The sequence below is a fragment of the Eleutherodactylus coqui genome, chromosome 3 (assembly GCF_035609145.1).
Source record: "Eleutherodactylus coqui strain aEleCoq1 chromosome 3, aEleCoq1.hap1, whole genome shotgun sequence".
NCBI classification, from domain to species: Eukaryota; Metazoa; Chordata; class Amphibia; order Anura; family Eleutherodactylidae; genus Eleutherodactylus; species Eleutherodactylus coqui.
In genome coordinates this window covers 111,017,090-111,040,938 of record NC_089839.1, presented here as the reverse complement: position 1 = coordinate 111,040,938, position 23,849 = coordinate 111,017,090, and the positions used below count along the sequence as shown (strand labels likewise).

Below are 23,849 nucleotides of genomic sequence, written 5' to 3'. Positions count from 1 at the left end.
GTTGCCGTATAGGCCATAAGCACTGTGCTCATGATAGCCAGATCAGTATGTCCAAGGTGTGTAGGCCGCTGCTGGGGATAATGTCGCCAGCAGTCAATGTGCGCAAAAAGATCATAGGGGAAACGATGGGAGACTGCAGGCTTCCAAATTGGCTATAATATACATTTATAGCAAATTCTGTTCCCAAGATTTTTGGCTACAGACTGAGGAAAGGCATCAGCCAAGTCCACACTCTGGCATGCATCCTGCATATGAAGGACCCATGTCTGGTGAAGTTGGCTGGACTGCAGTTTCCTTCTCCCCTTCTTCATCAGGTTAAAGGCTGTCATGTGTGCTTTGGTGTGCGATAAAAATAGGATGTTATAATTTACATGCAAGGTTATTTAAAAAAAAAAAGATTAAAAAATGTGTATGGCTGTTGGTCCACAGTTATTGCCAGAAACATTAGTTGTTTTAAATAGAGGTAGGGTTTTTTTCTTTTTTTTCCCCCAGATACGCTTGTTTCCCTGTCTGTATAAGCCCAACTTAACTGATCACGAGCACTTTGCCATTTATTTTTAAAATCAGCCATCTCAAGCACAATCTTTCCCATGCTGATCTTTGTATTCTGTGCAGTTTGAATCCTATATTAACTACGTGAAGGAAAGTTTGGGCAGGACCTATCTTCCCATTATTTTTTTTAAACTCCTGCACTATGACACAAAGTTTGAAGGGCCGGCGAAGAGAAAAAAATCTCGTTCAGGCACAACTTCACTCTATACCGGTAAGCATAGTTGCACATACGGCCGTCTGAAACTGCCCTTAGGGCAATTAACTTCCCTATATCCAAATGAGAAAACCTTCTGTATGCAGCATTCCTTGACTAACCCACTCATAGAAACTAACTTCCCATTTCTTTTCCTTACCTTTCAGGGTCTCTAAGGAGCAGAGACTGCGTATTAAACGCACTCATTGACTTCAATGTGCAAATTATGTGCGTATTATGCACCAAATTAGGACATGTCTTTTTTTTGCGCATGTCTGAGTGGCACAATGCACATAAATGGGGCTTTTGTGCTGCATAATATGTGTGTAAAAAATATGCTTGTAATATGCAGTGAAAATATGCTTGTATGAGTGATTCCTAATAAGTTTTTTTTTCCTTGTCACTATCTATATTTTTGTTTTTTTAAATCCCAGTTTTCACGCTGACCACTGCGAGTCTTTTCACATCATGTTTTTGCAATCTAGTACTGGTTCCAAACTGGTTTCTGCCCTCTTTGCAGAAGGGACAAAAACCAGGGCGAAACTAGGATGGAACCAATGGCTGCAATAGGTGAGATGAAAAAAACTCTTTGGTCTCTGTTTCACTAGGTTGCCATCGCTGTCAAATGTTTTAGCTGGATAGATAAGTTACAAGGTCTCCATCTCCCCTATTGCAACCTACTACTGTGTACCGCTTCTGTCCTGGTTTTCACCCCTATGCAGTTTTTTGCATAGGCAGTTTCCTGCATGGGAGATAGAAAACGGGGCAGGACTAGTGCTGGATCACAAAAATGCGATGAGAAAAGAGCCTAAGCCTAATATGCCCTATTCTGTTCTGTAGAGAAAACTTTTCAGCAGTCATTATCATCACAGGCAGGCTTATAAATTAAAGGGGACACTTATACATAGATTACACAGGATCCACCATTCACAATAGGTGATAGTTACAGCTTATCTCCTCCCGTCCCTGCACAACGACCTCTGTACAAGTCACAGAGCATGTCAAGAACACTCGCCCATAGAAGACAATGGACATTTCTTCTGTATTTTGTTATCTGTTCTATGTGGATGCAGTAAAGCATCTCTGATGGCTATTATTAACAAGATGGCTGCCTCCATAATCATGTAAAGAACATGGACTAAAAATATCTATAATTAGAAAATAAAAACAGATGAAAAAGAATGTTTCACTATGTGGTTTTAATTAATTAAAAAAACATGTCATATATTCCCTTTAATGGATATTTCCTCCTAAAAAGTGCCAGGTTCATGATTTGTCCTTACTTGGCAAGTTCTTTGAAAGTCCTGTTAAGTCAGTTTTGGGGATGCTTTGTAACAACACATAAAGCTATTCCTGCGTATTCACTGCGTATTTGCTCCTGCCCATTCTCTTCATGCTGCCTATTTTTTACATGATTGTATAAATTCATAGAAAAAATATGCTCATGTGAATTATCACTTTGAAATTAATGGGTTCTATTCACTGCGTATTAAGCATGCAACAATTGCTCATCTAATACACTGCGCAAAAAAACTCACGTGAACAAGCCCTTACTATACAACTAAAATTGTCCCTTTGAAGGCAAATATAAGGCTGATGTGGCCCTCACTTGAAATTAGTTTGACTGCCCTGGCCTATGGTAAACAGATTTATACAGCTAATATTTACCTTCTGGAGCACTTTTTTGTTTTTTTTTGCTGTTCCAAAAGTTTATAACTTTTTTCAATTTTTCTATCAACATAGCCATATGAAGAATAGTTTTTGTTCTATAGGTTGTATTTTTTATTGGTGCCATTTAATGCACTGAAAAACTTAAAATACATTTTAAATGGGCTAAAAAATTTTACAAAATGCAATAGCACCATTGTTCTTTGGGGTACATACAACTATTTGATCACTTTTTATTCAGGTCTTTTTGTGAGATGTGGCAACCAAGAAAACCACTTGTTTAATTTTTATTTAAAGGAGTTAACAGTGCTTGTTAATAATTAGAGATGAGCGAACGTACTCGGATAAGCACTACTCGTCCGAGTAATGTGCTTTATCCGAGTACCTCTCTGCTCGTGCTGAAAGATTCGGGACGTGCTGCGGAGCGGGGAGCTGCAGGGGAGAGCGGGGAGGAACGGAGGGGAGATCTTTCTCTCCTTCTCTCCCGCCCGCTCTGCCCCGCTCCCCGCTGCGACTCACCTGTCAGCAGCGGAGCGCCCCGAATCTTTCAAGACGAGTACAGCGATACTCGGATAAAGCACATTACTCGGACGAGCAGTGCTTATCCGAGTACGTTCGCTCATCTCTATTAATAATGTAATAGTTTGATGGTTCAGACTTTTAACTTTAAATACTTTTAATTTCTTTATATTGTTTAAATACATTTAAAATTTTATTTTTACAATTTTTGTCCCTCTAAGGGAATTGAACTTGTGATCATTTGGTCACAGTATGTTGCAATATCACTGCATTGCAGTATATTGCACCCTTCATTATTGCCTATTAAGCCAAGGCAAGATTTAATACGCTTGAATCCATAGCAGGACCCAAGATGTTTTTCTTTTCTTTCTTCTCCACTTAGGAAGAAAACAGAAAGAAGCAGTGTAGTGTTTTGAAACTAGAACCCAGCACTTCAACAACACTTCATAACAGTGCTAACCACTGAGTTACATTTGTTGAAGCTTCATCTCCTTGACCAGGTCATCCAAATTATTTTTGGAAAATCAGATCGCTCATAGTCTTGCAATGGGCCGGACGAACAAGGTTGAAAGTGTCAACAGCAACTGAACTGGTTGCCCAACCTGGACCATGGTCTTCCCAGTGTCCCTACACTATGGTACATATAGGGTGAACGTAAGAGGTTGGACTAGTGGGGTCCACATGGTGCACAATGAGTCAGCCAACAGAAGGACTCAAAGGGACAGTTTCTATGCTCAGGAATGTTTACTTAAAATAGTATAGCACAAACAGCTTGTTCAACAAGTTACTTTACTTGTGATATGAAAGTTGCAATAGTCTATGGCCAATATTGATTACCGTCAGTCTGGACAGCGGAAACTGGAGGAACGGTATTCTGGCAGTTCAAACAATGACGTGTGATGTTTGAGGAAGTGGGTTTCAAATCTTTACATTGGCCTCCTTAGATGAAAGAACTGTGTCCCCTTGAGTCAGCATTAGAGATGAGCGAACGTACTCGTCCGAGCTTGATACTCGTTCGAGTATTAGCGTGTTCGAGATGCTCGTTACTCGAGACGACTACCACGTGATGTTCGAGTTACTTTCACTTTCATCTCTGAGACGTTAGCGCGCTTTTCTGGCCAATAGAAAGACAGGGAAGGCATTACAACTTCCCCCTGCGACGTTCAAGCCCTATACCACCCCCCTGCAGTGAGTGGCTGGCGAGATCAGGTGTCACCCGAGTATATAAATCGGCCCCTCCCGCGGCTCGCCACAGATGCATTCTGACAGAGATCAGGGACAGTGCTGCTGGTGCCGGAGCTGATATAGGGAGAGCGTTAGGAGTTATTTTAGGCTTCAAGAACCCCAACGGTCCTTGTTAGGGCCACATCTAACCGTGTGCAGTAGTGTGGAGGCTGCTTTTTGCAGTGCTGCAAATTTTTTTTTTCTGTATATCGGCCGTGCAGAGCATTGCGTCCTGTAGTAATTTTACATTGTCCAGGGCCAGTAGTGGTGAGGCAGGGACAGAAGACATATTTAGTGTATATAGGCAGTGGGCCTTTCCAAAAACATTTGGGGAAAAAAATCTATTTGGGCTGCCTGTGACCGTCCTCAGTGTACTGGGTCTCTGCTGGGGGTAGTTGTCCTAATTCATACGCAGCCAGCTAAGTGTTACAGCAGGCTTGCGCAAAATTCTTTCCTGCCTCTGTGTTGCCTCTTACATCACCGCTGTATTCCTGTCCACAAGTGTACTGGGTCTCTGCTGGGGGTAGTTGTCCTAATTCATACGCAGCCAGCTAAGTGTTACAGCAGGCTTGCGCAAAATTCTTTCCTTCCTCTGTGTTGCCTCTTACATCACCGCTGTATTCCTGTCCACAAGTGTACTGGGTCTCTGCTGGGGGTAGTTGTCCTAATTCATATGCAGCCAGCTAAGTGTTACAGCAGGCTTACGCAAAATTCTTTCCTGCCTCTGCTGTGCGTTCTGTAAGCGTAGTCAGCCTCCAACCACAGGCCAATAAGCGGCACATTTAATTACAGTGTTCTGTTTCTGCACTACTGGTAATACAGCATGCTGAGGGGTAGGGGTAGGCCTAGAGGACGTGGATGCGGGCGAGGACGCGGAGGCCCAAGTCAGGGTGTGGGTACAGGCCGAGCCAGTGTGGTGGCCAGGGGTAGAGGCAGGGCCAGACCGAATAATCCACCAACTGTTTCCCAAAGCGCCCCCTCACGCCATGCCAGGTGTGGCAGTTTTTCACAGAGACGCCTGACGACCGACGAACAGTGGTGTGCAACCTTTGTCGCGCCAATATCAGCTGGGGAGCCACCACCACCAGCATGCGCAGGCATATGATGGCCATGCACCCCACAAGGTGGGACGAAGGCCATTCACCGCCTCCGGTTTGCACCACTGCCTCTCCCCCTGTGCCCCAACCTGCCACTGAGATCCAACCCCCCTCTGAGGACACAGGCACGAGTGCCTACTGGCCTGCACCCACACCCTCACCTCTGCTGTCCTCGGCCCCATCCAGCAATGTCTCTCAGCGCAGCGTCCAGACGTCGCTAGCGCAACTATTTGAGCGCAAGCGCAAGTACGCCGCCATGCACCCGCACGCTCAAGCGTTAAACGTGCACATAGCCAAATTGATCAGCCTGGAGATGCTGCCGTATAGGCTTGTGGAAACGGAGGCTTTCAAAAGCATGATGGCGGCGGCGGCGGCCCCGCGCTACTCGGTTCCCAGTCGCCACTACTTTTCCCGATGTGCCGTCCCAGCCCTGCACGACCACGTCTGCCGCAACATTGTACGCGCCCTCACCAACGCGGTTACTGCCAAGGTCCACTTAACAACGGACACGTGGACAAGCACAGGCGGGCAGGGCCACTATATCTCCCTGACGGCACATTGGGTGAATTTAGTGGAGGCTGGGACAGAGTCAGAGCTTGGGACCGCTCATGTCCTAACCACCCCCAGAATTGCGGGCCCCAGCTCGGTGCTGGTATCTGCGGCGGTGTATGTTTCCTCCACTAAACCACACTCCTCCTCCTCCTCCAACGCAACCTCTGTCTCGCAATCAAGATGTGTCAGCAGCACGTCGCCTGCAGTTGGTGTCGCGCGGCGTGGCAGCACAGCGGTGGTCAAGCGTCAGCAGCTCATGCTGAAACTACTCCGCTTAGGAGAGAAGAGGCACACGGCCCACGAACTGCTGCAGGGTCTGACAGAGCAGACTGACCGCTGGCTTTCGCCGCTGAGCCTCCAACCGGGCATGGTCGTGTGTGACAACGGCCGTAACCTGGTGGCGGCTCTGCAGCTCGGCAGCCTCACGCACATGCCATGCCTGGCCCATGTCTTTAATTTGGTGGTTCAGCGCCGGGTCTGCGCACATTTTTCGCAAGTCCAAGACGGACGCTGCCACCCTGCGGACCCTGCAACATCGGTTTAAACTGCCAGTGCACCGACTGCTGTGCGACGTGCCCACACGGTGGAACTCTACGCTCCACATGTTGGCCAGACTCTATGAGCAGCGTAGAGCTATAGTGGAATACAAACTCCAACATGGGCGGCATAGTGGGAGTCAGCCTCCTCAATTCTTTACAGAAGAGTGGGCCTGGTTGGCAGCCATCTGCCAGGTCCTTGGAAACTTTGAGGAGTCTACCCAGATGGTGAGCGGGGATGCTGCAATCATTAGCGTCACCATTCCTCTGCTATGCCTCTTGAGAAGTTCCCTGCAAAGCATAAAGGCAGATGCTTTGCGCTTGGAAACGGAGGTGGGGGAAGACAGTATGTCGCTGGATAGTCAGAGCACCCTCATCTCTATATCTCAGCGCGTTGAGGAGGAGGGGGAGGAGCATGAGTAGGAGGGGGAAGAGACAGCTTGGCCCACTGCTGAGGGTACCCATGCTGCTTGCCTGTCATCCTTTCAGCGTGTATGGCCGGAGGAGGAGGAGGAAGAGGAGGATCCTGAAAGTGATCTTCCTAGTGAGGACAGCCATGTGTTGCGTACAGGTACCCTGGCACACATGGCTGACCATGTTTGGATGCCTTTCTCGAGACCCTCGCGTTACACGCATTCTGGCCACTACGGATTACTGGGTGTACACACTGCTCGACCCACGGTATAAGGAGAACCTTTCCACTCTCATACCCGAAGAGGAAAGGGGTTCCAGAGTGATGCTATACCACAGGACCCTGGCGGACAAACAGATGGTAACATTCCCATCCGACAGCGCTAGTGGCAGAAGGTGCAGTTCCGAGGGCCAGGTAGCAGGGGAGGCGCAGAGATCAGGCAGCATGTACAGCGCAGGCAGGGGAACATTCTCCAAGGCCTTTGCCAGCTTTATGGCTCCCCAGCAAGAGTGTGTCACCGCTCCCCAGTCAAGGCTGAGTTGGCGGGAGCACTGTAAAAGGATGGTGAGGGAGTACGTAGCCGATCGCACGACCGTCCTCGGTGACGCCTCTGCCCCCTACAACTACTGGGTGTCGAAGCTGGACACGTGGCCTGAACTCGCGCTGTATGCCCTGGAGGTGCTAGCTTGTCCTGCGGCTAGCGTCTTGTCAGAGAGGGTGTTTAGTGCGGCTGGGGGAATCATCACGGATAAGCGTACCCGCCTGTCAACCGACAGTGCCGACAGGCTTACACTCATCAAGATGAACAAAGCCTGGATTTCCCCAGACTTCTCTTCTCCACCAGCGGACAGCAGCGATACCTAAGCAATACGTAGGCTGCACCCGCGGATGGAAGCATCGTTCTCTATCACCATCAAAAACGGGGACCTTTTTGCTTCATCAATCTGTGTATTCTATTCATCCTCCTCCTCCTGCTCCTCCTCCTGAAACCTCACGTAATCACGCCGAACAGGCAATTTTTCTTAGGCCCACAAGGCTCAGTCATATAATTTTTGTAAACAATTTTTATACGTTTCAATGCTCATTAAAGCGTTGAAACTTTCACCTGAACCAATTTTTATTTTAACTGAGCTGCCTCCAGGCCTAGTTACCAATTAAGCCACATTAACCAAAGCGATTAATGGGTTTCACCTGCCCTCTTGGTTGGGCATGGGCAATTTTTCTGAGGTACATTAGTACTGTTGGTACACCAATTTTGGGGGCCCTCGCCTACAGTGTAATCCAATTAATTTTTTGCCCACCTGCATTAAAGCTGACGTTACATCAGCTGTGATGGGCAATGCAATGGGATATATTTATGTACCGCCGGTGGCTTCCTGGCACCCACCTATGCTGTGGGTCCACAGGGAGTTGTAACTGCATGTGTCCACTTCTAAAGAACCCCAGTCTGACTGGGGCATGCAGTGTGGGCCGAAGCCCACCTGCATTTAATCAGACGTTACCTCAGCTGTGATGGGCACTGCAATGGGATACATTTATGTACAGCCGTTGGGTTCCAGGGAGCCACCCATGCTGTCGGTGCACACGGAATTCCCATTGCGGAGTTGTACCTGCCTGTGACTATTTATAAAAAAACCGCGGTCTGACTGGGGCATGCAGACACCTTGACAGAATGAATAGTGTGTGGCACATAGGTTCCCCATTGCTATGCCCCCGTGTGCAGCTCCTGATGGCGGTGGCACAGGATTATATTTCTCATTGCTTCTGTACAGCATTGTGGGCTATCGCCCCGTTCCTTTTAAAGAGGGTCGCTGCCTAGCCATGCCAACCCTCTGCAGTGTGTGCCTGCGGTTCCTCCTCATGGCAGACGCACTTATAAATAGACATGAGGGTGGTGTGGCATGAGTGCAGCTGAAGGCTGCGCAGGGACACTTTGGTGTGCTCTGAACACTGGGTCGTGCGGGGGGGGGGGGGTTGGGCAGCATGTAACCCAGGAGAAGTGGCAGCGGAGTGTCATGCAGGCAGTGATTGTGCTTTGTTGGAGGTAGTGTGGTGCTCAGCTAAGGTATGCATTGCTAATGAGGGCTTTTCAGAAGTAAAAGTTGTTGGGAGGGGGGGGGGGCACTCTTGCCACTATTGTGGCTTAATAGTGGGACCTGGGAACTTGAGATGCAGCCCAAAATGAACCCCCCCCCCCCCCCGCCTGCCCTATCCGTTGCTGTGTCGTTCCCATCACTTTCTTGAATTGCCCAGATTTTCACAAATGAAAACCTTAGCGAGCATTGGCAATATACAAAAATGCTTGGGTCGCCCATTGACTTCAATGGGGTTCGTTACTCGAAACGAACCCTCGAGCATCGCGATAATTTCGTCCCGAGTAACGAGCACCCGAGCATTTTGGTGCTCGCTCATCTCTAGTCAGCGTGGAACCTGTATGCCAAGCACCACAGACGGAACAGAATACAAAGTATCAGTACGGGCCTAAAGACAGAACAGAAGATGATGTGTCCTGTGTCTTTCAATCTCTCCTGGTAAAATGAAATATTTTATTAGATGCACCAAGAATAAATGAAAAGCCTGTGAAAACTTTTGAAAAATTCTGCCAGCATCTACAAAACTGGTCAGTCAGAGACTTCCATATTGGTATAGTATTTTGTGTATTCAAAATAGCGAACACCTTTGCACTTTGCATTATAACTACAATATTTGTCAAAGAATTTGCCATTTTGCTACAAACTTGGCATGCAGTTACATCTCATGCAAATGATTAGAGTTGTGCCGTGATTAGATGAACGATATTGTCACCTGAGGCCCGAAAGTGGTTCCACAGTTGCCCTACATAAAGGCTCTTAAAGGTTGGTTGTGTGTAGTGGACTTTTTTTCCAACTTGTGTAAAGCTTGTTGACCACTAGATACCTCTATGACACAATCCAAAAGCCCAGTTAACAAAGTTTAAGAAGGGGCACATTATTGAAATGCAAGAAGCTGGATGGTCATATCGATGAATTGCCCCCCACCTGGGCTGTTCTGGCCAGACTGTTAGGAGGTGTTGGGACCAGGGGATGCATGAGGACACACAAGGCGACCCGGCTCAGGACACCCTTGACAAACCACCAGAAAAGAGGATCATCTGATCGTCCGACAAGTATGACAGCTCCAACTGTGTCATTGTCCACCATCCAGCCCTGTAAATGGGCAAAATCCATGCGCAAAATTTCCAAAGTGTTTTCACACAGATCCACATGCAGAAGTGACATGTTAGTTATGGCAACAATAAGTTTATGAAAAGTGCTCCAATGAATGGATGTTTTATCAAATTAACAGTGGGAAGTGGGACTCACTTGGTGTGGAATGCTAGTCTGATGACAGCCTCAAGACCCCGCTAGTCCAGGAAAACTTTGTTACATATCCAATACACTGATCCCTAGAGGTGTCTTCAAAGAACGCAGGGAGAGTGTCAAGGGGGAACCCTCAGGATAGGAAATTACCTCGGTCGCATGAATACAACAAAATGATAATAAAGTCCCCGTGCTCCTGGAGTGTGGATGATAAAAGTAGGAAAGAATCTATATATTAAGGATGCACTTACTTTGTAGAGGAGTCTGTTCCAGTATAGTACTCCTTTAAATCCAAGTAGGTCCTTAATGACCCAGGGATTGTTATTGAACTCCTATTTTTCTTTATTCAAGGATAACAGAAACATGTTAACAAACAATCTAGACAGACATACTATAGTGGTAAAACATGCGTGTGTAGGATGCAACGTGTTTTGGAGGTATGCAGATACCATTCCATGGGATAGTATTAACCTAATGAAGTGAATGCATTCTATTTACTGTATCTTGCAAGCGCAAATATGAACAGAAAACACGCTCGTGTAAGTCCACCCTTATTCCTAATTCCACTGAATAATTTTCCTGAGCATGCATATTTATATATTGTGAGACACTGAACGGGTTAATTACGGATGGTCGGTATATTTCACCCCGGTTCAGATGTTATGCTCAGTGGGTATGAAGGGAGTCCGTGTCTCACTGCGTGAGTATTACGTGTGCTGCTGAGTCATGTTGTACTACTGTGCTTCTAGCAGCACAGCACTCTCAGGGTTAATGAGCTGGCTGGGTGTGGTTCTTCCTGCTAGCCAATCTCCTGGGCCTGTGCTCACATATAAACACAGCTCCTAGTCAGTCTGAAGCTGGTCTTGTACTGTTTGGATGTATCTGTGACATGTGTCCTGTTACTTGTTCTCTGTTCTGTTGCAGCTTGCTGTGTGATCTGTGCCTCATGGTTCATGTCCGTTTGTACGTTTATGTTGTGTCAGTTTGGTCTGCTGAGTTTGTTTGCTATGACAGCGCTAGGTTGGCCCCAGGGGTGTAACTAAAGGCTCAGGGGCCCTGATGCAAAAGGTGAGCTGGGGCCCCCCCTCTATCTGTATCTGTACCCGTACCTATACCTAAGCCATGCTGCGCAGAGGCATAACTTGAAGCTTCTGGGTCCCATTGCAAAATCTGTTACAGGGCCCCCAACTATAATGCTTTATTCATAGTACTGGGCTCCCTATATGGAGAAGAGAGGCCTTATGGGCCCCATAAGGCTCCTGGGCCCGGCTGCAACCGCATCCCCTGCACCCTCTATAGTTACGCCCCTGGTTGGCCCCTAGGGCCCTCTAGTAGATGTGTCTTGTTAGTGTAGGGATTGCAAGATACGAGGGGCCTTGCCGGGGCTTGCAGCTTAAGTTCATTGACCAATGTACGAACTAACACCTCGCATTTATATTCAGCTTATCATCTGCTATTAGTGTTTGCATTGTGGCTGCTGTATGCTGTGTATTCTGGCTCTGTGTGTCCTGCTGTTTAGTCCTTGTCATGTGGCAAGTTCATCCTGACTGTAGCACAGGGACAGTTTGCTAGAAACCCGTGTGCGTATCCAGTCCTCTCTTTGTCACGATCATGTGGGCCCCGTGCTTACTTTGCCCACATAATCGTAACAGTGGAACACGGGGAAAAACCAGGGATGTGATGTGATCTCCAGCATATAGTTACTGGAGATGCTTTTTACAAAATGTGTTGGACCTGTTTTTTTTTTTTGAATGGATGGCAGGCTTGGTAGTGGGGCTGTCCATTCCACCCACTCCACTGATTGCCTACTGATGGAGCAAGTGGCTGCCCTGTGAAAGGGCGGTGACTATACAGCCGACTGTGACTGCTGAGGGGTCAAACGCAACCCTGCAAGGGGCTCATGGTATGCAACCATCTGTGAGGGCCACAGTGCAAGCTGTGCTGCAAAAGATGACTCCTCTGGACGACGTGGAAGTGTATCTCAGTATCTTTGAGAGAGTTTCTGAGCAGGAAAGGCTACCTATGGACCAGTGGGTGGATGTCATGACGCCTTTTCTGACAGGTGAACCCCAAAAGGCCTATTATGACCTGAGCGAGATGAACTCCCGTGATAAAGGCGGAGATCCTGGCTTGTCTGGGGGTTATCATGCAGGTGCGCGCAGCCCGGGTCCATACCTGGACTTTTGTGGAAAGCCTACCATCTCAGTCCCAGATGCATGACCTTATCCACTTGGTGAAGAAGTCGCTACAGCCCAAGGAGTGCACTCCAGTGCAGATGGTTGAGAGGGTCGTCCTGGACAAGTTTAACCACTCCTTGCTGCCTAAGATACAGCGCTGGGTTGGACAAGCGGGACCTACCGACGCAGACCAGCTGGTGAATCTGGTGGAGAGGTACGGTGCCACTGAGGAGCTGCTACACTCCTCTTCCAGCCGGGGCATTGCCAGGGAGGCCAAGTCAACCCAGGTAGTCAGTAAGACTTCTCCGTTTACTTCTGGTGGGAGGTAAATGGAGCTGACTCAGAGGCAGAGACAGCGGCCGGACCTCCGCAGGGGTCTCGTGACAAAGGTCCAAGCCGAGTACAGTGCTGGAGGTGCCATGAGTGGGGCCACATAGCAGACCACTGTCCCATTACCACCAAGCCCATGGACTGCAGCACCTCCAGACGTGTGTCCCTATATGCACGCCCCGTTCTGGCCACAGAGACTAAAGCCGAGACTGAGCCACAGGTGTGCACCATGTGCATTGGGGGTCATCCCACACTGGCTTTGCTGGACTCTGGTACATGGAGCTCTGGTCAAGTCAGGGGCTTACACCGGACAGAAAGTTGGGGTGCTTTACATCCACGGGGACACTTGGAAGTACCCCACCGTGGTCATTTGCATGGACACACCATGTGGAACAACTACCCATGAAGTGGAGGTGGTTCCGGCGCTAATACATAAAGTGATACTCAGAAGGGACTTTCCGTTATTTTGGGACTTGTGGAGGGGTAAAAACCCCAAGTCTTCTAAAAATGTGCATGTTGAGGCTGATAATGTGTGCCAGGAGGCAACCCCAGAACTGTATGACTCATACACCGAGGTACCAGCTGTAGGGGTGACCACAGGTGACAAGGACAATTTTCCCCTAGCTGTGCTGGCTGGTGACGCAGAGAGTCAGAAGGAAGTTCCTAACATGCCTGAACTGGAAATGTTGCGTGAGAACTTTGGCACTGCTCAACTCTGGGATCCCACCTTGTTAAGGGCCCGGAAAAATGTGAAAGTTATTAACGGTGTACCTGACACCCCTGGGGCGAACGCGGAATACCCTTACATAGCGGTTAACAGTGACTTACTGCACTGGGTAGATAAGATACACGGGGAGGAGCTGGGACACCTGGTTGTACCCCCACCATATCGCCATGTAGTCCAAGACCTGGCCCATAAACATGTGCTAGGTGGTCACCGGGGCTCTGAAAAGACCCGAGAGCGGGTATTACAAAGGTTCTATTGGCCAATGCTTCCAATGTGGGACTAGGGGCTGTCCTTTCCCAAAAGGTTGGAGGTGAGGAGCACCCAGTCACCTATCTGAATACGAAGCTTACACCTGCAGAGAAAAACTACAGCATCTTGGAACGTGAGTGTCTGGCCATAAAGTGGGCTCTTGAATCCCTGAGGTACTACCTGCTAGGTAGTCACTTCAGATGAGTGATGGACCACTCCCCGCTCACCTGGATGAGCCAGGCTAAGGAGTGAAATGCAGAGGTGACACTGTGGTTTCTCATTCTACAGAACCACAAATTCACCATAGAGCACTGAGCTGGCAAGCTACAGGGGAACACTGACACGTTGTCCAGAACCCACTGTTTGGTGGCTAAAGGTGTTCGCCCCCACAGGTTCGAACAGAGGGGGAGGGTATGTGAGACACTGAACAGGTTATTTCTGGATGGTCGCTATATTTCACACAGTCGGTGGCAGGACATCTAATTCTCTGCTCACTATGACAGCAGATTTCATGTGAACTTTGCACAGGCGCACTTCACTGTTTCCACACTTACTGGTGTACAGCTGGATGATTTTTGTCTACAGATGGAACCTTTTGCCTTAAAATTGCAGGATCACTTACTAATTTTGCGCACGTTGGGCAGAGCTTAACCAAACTTTGTTTGAAAATGAGGTTGCACACTAATAAAAGATTGGTAGATGTGAAAATCAAGGACCATCTTACTGTTAGAGCTCAGTCACACGGGCGCATCGGCACCCGTACACAGGCGCCGATGCGCCCGTGCGACTGAGCCCTCACTGCAGGAAGAAAACGGCCGTACCTCAAAATGGACGTCTCTCTGCAGTGCCAGGAGAAAGAACATGTGACCGGCTTCATTGCTGGTCATGTGTTCTTTCTTCATCGCTGCAGAGAGACATCCGTCTTGAGGTATGGCCATCTTCTTCCTGCAGTGAGGGCTCAGTCACACGGGTGCATTGGCGCCTGTGTACGGGTGCCGATGCGCCCGTGTGACTGAGCCCTAACAGTATGATGGTCCAGCTTTCATTTTACTTCAACAGCTTTAGAAATAAATACTGCAATGTGATTGGTTGCTATGGGCAACAATGATGTTTTTTTGTTAGGCCTCATATCCACGGCCATATTGCTAAAACGCTGCATGTCCCCCCTCAGCAGCTTATTCCTGGTATTTGCAAATAGTGCATCGGCTGACAGAGAGTCGTCAGAGACCGCGTATAGCTGCGAATGCACTGCACATGCCCACGTATCAAACGCACACCATCATGTGTAGTGTGACTCTTTTTAAAAAAAAATCCCTCTGTTTCATAGTGAGGTTGCTTATGAAACAGCCACCGATACGCAATGTATTGCATATGGACTGCATTGCACACGCTGCCTATACAAATGTATAGGGCTCACGCTGCATGGTACACAGAAAAATAGAGCATGCTGAGATTTTTTTTCTCATGTTCATCTACGCGCAGTGTTCACATGCATATGTATCAATAAAAGTCTTTTTTTTTTCATTGACTCCATTCACTGCATATCACGCAGCTGCGCAACACATGTGTAATACGCGGTAAAAAAATACCTGTGGACATGAACCCTTAGGGGTCATTCACACGAGGGAATCTGTGCAACTAACTTACATGCACCAAAAAAAGCAACTATTAGAACCAATGGTTTCCTATGTAAACGTTCAGATGAAGGAATTTTAGGAGCGCAAAAGAATCGCGCTTTCAAATTAGGACATCAGTAACTGAAACTCAGCAACTGAAATTCCCTGCTGTCCGAAAATATAGGAAATGACCTGCTCACGTGTACTGATCACGAACAGGATACAAATCTCCAACACACAGCAGGACTATAAGATCCCAGGGACATTCACATGTTCCACGTCTGATGTTGTATACCTGATAATGTGTAGTAAATGTCCTATTGGCTGGCATTATATTGGAGAAACAGGGCAAAAACTAAAAGCCAGGATGAGAACTCATCGTCATCCAATTAAACAGAGAAAGACAGAATTACCTGGGGCCGAGCACTTTTTTAGTCATGGTCACCACTTAGAAGATATGAGAGTTATGATATTGAAGGGTGGTTTGAAGTCACAAAGCCATAGACGAATTTGGAAATATAAATCTCTAACAACTTTTCACACTTTCAATGTAGGATTAAATTATTCACAAGGATTTATGCATGAATGGGAGGTATGAGACATCAATAGCACAGATAAGACTGCTGGCCTACCTCCCCAACAGTAATTCAGGGACCATAAAACTTTCACTTCATTATCAGTGTCTAGTTAAAAATGTTTTTGTTTCTGTTACAGTATTCCTTTAAGTGCAAACCAATCACATCCATGTATGTGCCTTGTCATAAGTATGTGTGCCATAAGTATGTATAAATATGCATGCCTCTTCAGATCTGTATTATTGTATCTTGACGCCACCGGAAACAAGGGGCTGACCTGGGTTTGCAGGAGTTACCGCCCCCAGTCGAGCCCCTACCTTTCAATTGGCAGCCAAGCACTGTGTGCGATGTCAGTGTATCATCTCAGAAGTGCACTCCAGCCGCTGCTGATGTCGGATCTCGGGGTGCCAGCGTGTTCTCCTGCCGCCGCAGACATTCATCTCCTCTCCTCGTGATGTCACATCTCCATTTGGCAGCGTGTCCTCCTGCCAGCGCGGACATTCATCTTCTGGCCTCTACCTTCTGGCGGGCACATACCTCTCCACCCCTGCAGGCTCCAGGCGTATCCGCTGGCACTGTCGCTGGTGTACTCCCTTACCAGTGGACTGCCATGTAAGGAGCTGCAGGTGTCCGCGCCGCTTGGGTCCCCGTGACTTCCGTCAGTCCTGGTGCTGCTGTGCCTTCCTGCAGGCACCTGGCCGCACAGTTGCCGGTGTGCTCCATGCCTGTGTTCTGTGTGATGACCTGGTCGTGGGGCATTGTGTCTCTCTTCGCATGTCACTGGCGGCCGGCGGGGGCCAGGGACACAGACTCTGGGGCCGGCAAGCTGACTGGCCGGCCGACTTGTCGACACCCACTGGGACAATGGGGATGAGAGTTGCTCTGCGGCTTCACACACCGCATCACAGACTGGGGCAATGGGGATTACAGTGTCCCTTCCGCTGAATCCTGGCTGCCAATCGGAAGCCAGGAACTTGCCAGGGGACGTAAACTCCTGCAAACCAGGGTCAGCCCCTAGCTTCCAGTGGTGTCAAGATATAATAATACCCTTCGGATCTATTTCATTTAAGTGTGAAGAAGAAACCTGCGTTGGTTCGGAAGCTTGCATTAACATCATGTATTTTTGTTAGCTATTAAAAGGTATCATATCTCCTCCTCTCCTCAAAGTTTTTTCCAGAGGAAGAAAATGAGGTAGAAGTTAATTTTCCTCATTTTAGGTGAAAAGAATTCCTTCCTGAGTCCAAATCTAGCAATCAGAATAATCCCTGGATAACCGACCCACCTGAAGTTATTAATGATTATAACTTATGATATTGTACCGCTATAGAAAGGCGTCCAGACCTCTTTTGAACTCTTTAATCGAGTTCACCATCACCATGTCATTAGGCAGAGAATTCCATAGTCTCGCTGCTCTTACAGTAAAGAATCTCCTTCTATGTTGTGTAAAAACCTTCTTTCCTCTAGAAGTATGGGGCGCCCTCTTGTTACTGTCACGTTCCTGAGTATAAATAGATGATGAGAGAGATCTCTGTATTGTTCCCTGATATATCTATACATAGTAATTAGAGCACCCCCTTGTTGCACTTCTGGATATAAATACATGATAAGAGCGATCTATAAATTGACCACTGATATATCTATACATAGTTATTAGACTGCCCCCTTAATACAGTCCTCAGAATGAATAGATGAATGGAGAGATCTCTGTTTTGCGCCTTGATATATCTATACATAGTTATTAGAGCGCCCCCTTGTTACAGTCCTCAGTATAAATAGATGATGGGAGAGATCTCTGTATTGTCCCCTGATATGTTATACATAGTTATTAGATCATCCCTTAGCTATCTCTTTTCTAAACTAAGGGCTCGTTAATACTAGTGTATTTGTGCAGTGTATTATGTCTTCTACTTTTGCACTTGTAGCACGCAGTGACTAGAACCAACTGATTTCAAAAGGTTTGTTCACATGAGCACATTTTTTCACGCAATGTTTGATTGCATGAAAAAATACGCAGGATGTCCTGTTTTGGTGCAAATATACAGGAAACCTGCATATTTGCGCAGCAAGTACATGGGCCCCTCTGCATACGTTTTTTTGCATGCGTAAATACACACTGTTTTTGCACGCACAAAAAATACATAGGAGTGGGCAAAATATGTGAGTATAAGCATTTTTGGTTGTGGAAATGTGCAGCATATTTACATGTCCAAAATACACTTATGCCCATGTAAATGAGCCGTAAGTAAACCCAATACTGATAACCTCTCTTGGTATTGTAGCCCGCCGATTCCATTTATCACTTTAGTTGCTTACCTTTGAACCCACTCAATCTCTAATATGTCCTTCTTGAGTACTGGTGCCCAAAACTGTACACCATATTCCATGTGTGGTCTGACCAGTGACTTGTAAAGAGAAAGAACTATGTTCTCATCATGTGCCCCAAGACCTCTTTTGATGCCCCCATTATACGGGACTTATGAGTGTTTGCAATCAGGAGCTGATCTGTATTAATTCTTTCTAGATGATTTAATGCAACTTGTCATTATACTGTCTATACAGAGATGCAAAAGCACTGGAGACAGATCTTGTGGCAGTGAAAGGGTTATTCTTCCATGCATTTTCCTGTTGCTTCATGCGATGCAGAATTCTTGGGATGGTGATGAAGAGATGACAGCGAGAACAATCCGCAGCAGCACTGCACAAGTGAATGGGAGACAATGTGTAGGGATGGTTGTAACCTTCCAGCTAAGGATGCTCTGCTGCCCCCCTGCTGCTTGGTCGCGCAGGCGCAGGACAGATTTGGTCCCCCCCTTCTCTCTCACACTCTATCACTCCCTCTATCTTCTCTCTCTTCTCTCTCTTCCTCTATTTCTGCCGGCTGGGTGCTGAAGTTGGGCGGATGGCCACAGTACATCTCGTCTAGAGAGCAGAAGAGCCTCTCCAGGACAGCTAAGCTGCAGTAGGCTCATCCACAGGCAGAGGGTAAGACCCCCAGAGAATGCTACCACCATAGAAAGCTGCCATCAAGAATCCCAGCAGATCCACTCGTGCAAAGTGCACAGAGACACAGGCTGGAGGCAGCAAATGGCAGCTTGTCACCCTTTACTGCAGTGCTATCCTACTAGCCTGCACCCCATTATATACTGCATGTCATTCTACAGGTCTCCCCACTACTACAGCCTCAGTGTGACAGCTGGATTGTGCATTTGTCTGCTGGTGCAGTAGCTGGATTTGCCTTTCCAGCATCACACCAGCAGCAGGGATGGATGAGGAGTAGATACTAGCAGCAGCTGCAACAGACAAGGGAGGGGAGAGAGGGGGTTAAGAATCCCCATCATCAGGAAACATTAGCAAAACCTGAGATGGGTGGTAGAGGAGAGGGATAAAAAGCAAGGAAAGGAGGCGTGTACCAGGGAGGAATAGATACAAAATGATAAATATTAGATATCATCTAGTATAAATACTGTTACATTGTAACACTATGGGACTAAAAGGATTTCCACCCTCTTCAGCTAATATTGGAACTATAGTGTGAAGAATAATCTGTCTATGCGCTGTTCTCACGGTGAATTAAGGTCATTGTCGATTTCCTGATGTATCTAGTGAGCTGGGGGAGGAGAGATGCAGAATATTTATGCCTTCTGTAATGCATTGCAATTAAACTAGAGGAACGCCCACTGGATCTACTAGACTGTGTTGGCGAATGCCTGTATGATGATGGCACAGTATGTAAATATTGAGAGATGTTTACTAATTACAGTGATTTGGATTGTATGTATGCGGCATCCTCCTAAGGAATGAGCGTGACATCTTTTGTAGCTCCCCTATACTCCATAGACATTTGATACATTTAAAGAGGGCTTTGATTCCAGCCGTATTGTCTCATTTATCAGGAGTACATTACAGATGAAAGATGATGAAGAAATAGCATTTTAATTCACTTGGGAAAACTGAGGGTTGAAAGTAGATCTGTTGTTAAGATCAGGAAGATGTAAATATGACATCTTACATATTATATGCTGTATAATTAGCCTGAGGATTTTACAGTTTACATACAGAATGGTGAAACCTACAGAATGCACATATAATACATTATAGTATCTACAAAATTCCATGATACTGAGTACTAGAGATGAACAAATGTACTGGAGCAACCAGTGTCAGGTAGCTGCTGCCAAAGCATAGGGTGCACCAGAAGAGGTCTAGGGGCACATGACGAGAACATTGTTCTTCCTCTTTACAACTACCTAGTTAGACCACACGGAATATTGTGTACAGCTTTGGGCACCGGTACGCAAGACGAACATATAAGAGCTTGAGCAGGTACAAATGCAACTAAAGTAATAAATGGAATGGGTGGACTACAACACCCAGAGAGGTTATCAAAACTGGGGTTATTTAGTTTAGACAAAAGGATGGCTGAGGAGCAACCTAATAACTATGTACACAATATCAGGAGTCAATACAGAGATCTCTCCAATCATCTATTTATACCCAGGACTGTAACAAGGGGGCGCTCTAATAACTATGTATAGTTATTTTAGGGGTCAGTACAGAGATCTCTCCAATTAGCTAATTATACCCAGCACTGTAATAAGGGGGCACTCTAATAACTATGTATAATATATCAGGGGACAATACAGAGATCTCTCCCATCATCTATTTATACCCAGGATTGTAACAAGGGGGGGCATTCTAATAACTATGTATAATAGATCAGGGGATAATACAGAGATCTCTCCCATCATCTATTTATTCCCAGGACTGTGACTGTAACAAAGGGGCATACTCTACATCTAATTTTGTACACAAGTGCCAAACAGGTGTAGAAAAGAGCCTTTATTTCTCCATAGATATATACAGCGACGTTTGGATCACACCATGTGTGATCGAACATGGTGTGATCGAAACGTCACTGTATATATCTATGGAGGAATAAAGGCTCTTTTCTACACCTGTTCGGCACTTGCATATGTTGCTGCGGATACATCTCTGGACATATTGCTCTCTGGGGGCAAGTGTTCGGGCTCCCTATACTGTGGCTGGTGCATAATTTAGCTTTTCTGGTCCCACCCAAATAAGGGTTCAACTGTGTGCTGCTGGTGACTGTATCTTTTAGGTTTCTACACAACATAGAAGGAGGTTCTTTACTGTAAGAGTAATGAGACTATGGAACCCTCTGCCTAAGGATGTGGTGATGCTGAACTCGATTAAAGATTATAAGAGGGGCCTGGGCGCCTTTCTTGAGCGATACAATATTATATGTTATAATCATTAATAACTTCAGAAGGGTCGGTGATCTGGGGATTGCTCTGATTGCCAAACTTGAAGTAGGGAAGCATTTTTTTTACCTTAAGTGACAAAAATTGGCTTCTATCTTAGGGCTTTTACCCACTACCGTTTCTTTTAATGCTGCAATATTGCTGCATTTTTTTCAATGGGAATTTCTAATGTTAAAATTGTATCGCACAGAAATCGCAAGTTTGTGCAGTTGCGATTTTTGTGCAATGCAAGTTTAACATTAGAAAGTCATATCGAAAAACGTAGCGATATTGCAGCAATAAAAAAAATGCTAGTGGTTAAAAGCCCTTATTGGGTATTTTTCTACCTTCCCCTGGATCAACATTGTGGGTAATGGGTTGAACTGGATAATCATATGTTGTTTTTTAGTTTAGCATACTATGTTACTATGATGTTTATTCACTTCACTTTTTGCTGATTTGCAGTCTCTCTGCTGTTATATATACATTGTGTGGAATAATTTGATGATCTGAGAATTGACTTTGACCAGGGAGGATAGACGTTACAAGAAAATCGTGCAAGTTTTCTGTGTTGTAAGATGCACAAAACTCGCATGAAAATACCACCTATAATTTCCAATAGGTGTATTTACATAGGCGATTTTTTTTCTTGCAGTGGCGCTACAAGATGGACAAATTGCAGAATGTTCTATTTTCGTGTGAATCTCACACAAAAATAGAAACCACAGAGGTGTGGTCTCCAGTATATCGCACAGAACTGATTGTTGGAAGTAACATGTTATTAACAAGTATGTTAATTTCTTACTATGTCTTACTTTCAGGGAGTGCCTTATTTTCGGGGAAACACGGTATCTTTTTACTTTCTATCTATCTATATTTGTATCTCCACTCTTTCTTTATCTTATCTGTCTATCTCATATCTATTTTCCTATGCACCTAGCTTTTTTATCTATCTCATATCTATCCTTCTTTATATGATCTATCTATCTATCTATCCATCCATCGATCTTGATCATATTTATCTATCTGTCTGTCTCATCTATCTTATATCTTTCTTTCTTTCTTTCTATCTCATATCTATCCATCAATCTCATAGATCTGTATATCTTTCCAAGTCATATCTATCCATATTTCTATCTATTTACCCATTAATCTCATATTTATCTTTCTTTCTATCTCATATCTACCTATATATCAACCTCATAGATCTTTATATCTTTCCATATTTCTATCTATTTACCCATTAATCTCATATCTATCTTTCTATGTCATATCTTTCTAGCTATCTATCTATCTTATGTCTAGCTGTCTTTCTATCTATCTCATATCTATCTATTTCTATCATATCTAACTAACACTCTAGCTATATTTTTTCTTTCTATATCTAGCTCATATCTATCTTGCTATTTATGTGTGTATCTATCTATCTTTCTATCTATGTTGTATATTTTTATCTACCATCTATCAATTCCGTCCCCTGTGAAAGGTCCCAAATGGAGTAAGAAAATGGAACCCACAAGTGCTAGTATGAACGGATACTAATTCTGCAATTGTGTTTGTGTTTTAAGGTGTTTTATGCTGTTGGGCTGCCTCTAGCTTGGATACAAGATCTGATACAGGTGGGCATGGAGGCTCTAGTACCCTGTTGGCCCGCTTCTAGCTTGAATACAAGATGTGATACAGGCAGGCATGGAGGCTCTTGTACACTGTTTGGCCACCTCTAGCTTGGATACAAGATATGACACAGGAGGGCATGGAGACTCTAGAACCCAGCTGTACTGCCTCTAGCTTGGATACAAGATGGGATGCAGATGGGCATGGTGGCTCTAGTACCCTGTTGTACCGCCTCTACCTTAGATACAAGATGTGATATAAGGGGGGGTGGTCATGGAGGCTCTAGTATCTGTTCTACCATCTCTAGCTTGGATACAAGATGTGATACAGGTGGGCATAGAGGCACACAGGTTCCATGTGGTATCCTGTGGTATATCCCTCTACATTTGCTGTAACTGAGCCTCTAGGTCATGCAAACCCATAGGCTGTCAAAATTGTTGTCACAGATGGTCCTATACATGTTTTATTGGTGATATATCTGGCAACCAAGCAGCCACGGAAGTGTAGCAATGTTGTGGAGATATTCCTGTGATATCCTTCTTGTGTGTAGTCAAGCATTATCCTGCTGGAAGCCTCATGAAGGCAACATATGTGGCTGCAGGATGTCCAGAATATATCACTGAGTTGTCCTTGTCCCCTATACTAGGGGTGACCGACTGTCATATGTGATGGCCCCCCAGACTATCACACTAGCAGTGGGGGCTGTGTGCCGCTCCAAAGCTAAGGTAGGATTGAGGTGCTCACCCATAGGTCTTCAGACATGAACACGGCCGTCTTGACTGCCAAAACTAAACCTGCATTCAACTCAGTAGCAATTCAGTTTCATCATTCATGACATCACTGCAAACGGAGACAACGGTGGGTGTGTGCCATAGGCAGTACTCGTAATGGGCGACATAAGACCAAATATCCTTCAGCCAAGCCCATGTAAATGGTTCTGTCACCTACTTTCAGCCCATAAGTTTAGTTTATTGGGCTAAAAGTAGGTGACAGTATCCCTTTAAGCTAAAAAAAAACCCCACTAAAAGTAATGTGTGAAAAGAAATGGAAATAAAAATTAATTGTTTACAAAATTAGTACAAATTTAACTAAGTGACACAAAACTGTAGGAAATAGTTCTTTAATAATATGCTTGAGATGTTGCTTGGTGTGTTTACTCTTTGCATTTATAAGAACATAAGGTTATGTATAATTAAAGTAACCACAATT

The 23,849-nt window shown here is 45.8% G+C and overlaps 1 protein-coding gene across 1 annotated transcript in view; it reads left to right on the top strand.

Annotated features, from left to right (window-relative positions):
• The first annotated feature begins 18,668 nt into the window (after positions 1-18,668).
• RGS17 (regulator of G protein signaling 17) overlaps positions 18,669-23,849 on the top strand; it is a 134,994-nt gene continuing 129,813 nt past the window's right edge. Inside the window, exon 1 of the mRNA XM_066594553.1 lies at positions 18,669-18,747. The gene's annotated coding sequence lies outside the window, so the exon portion shown is untranslated. The remainder of the gene's footprint in view (positions 18,748-23,849) is intronic.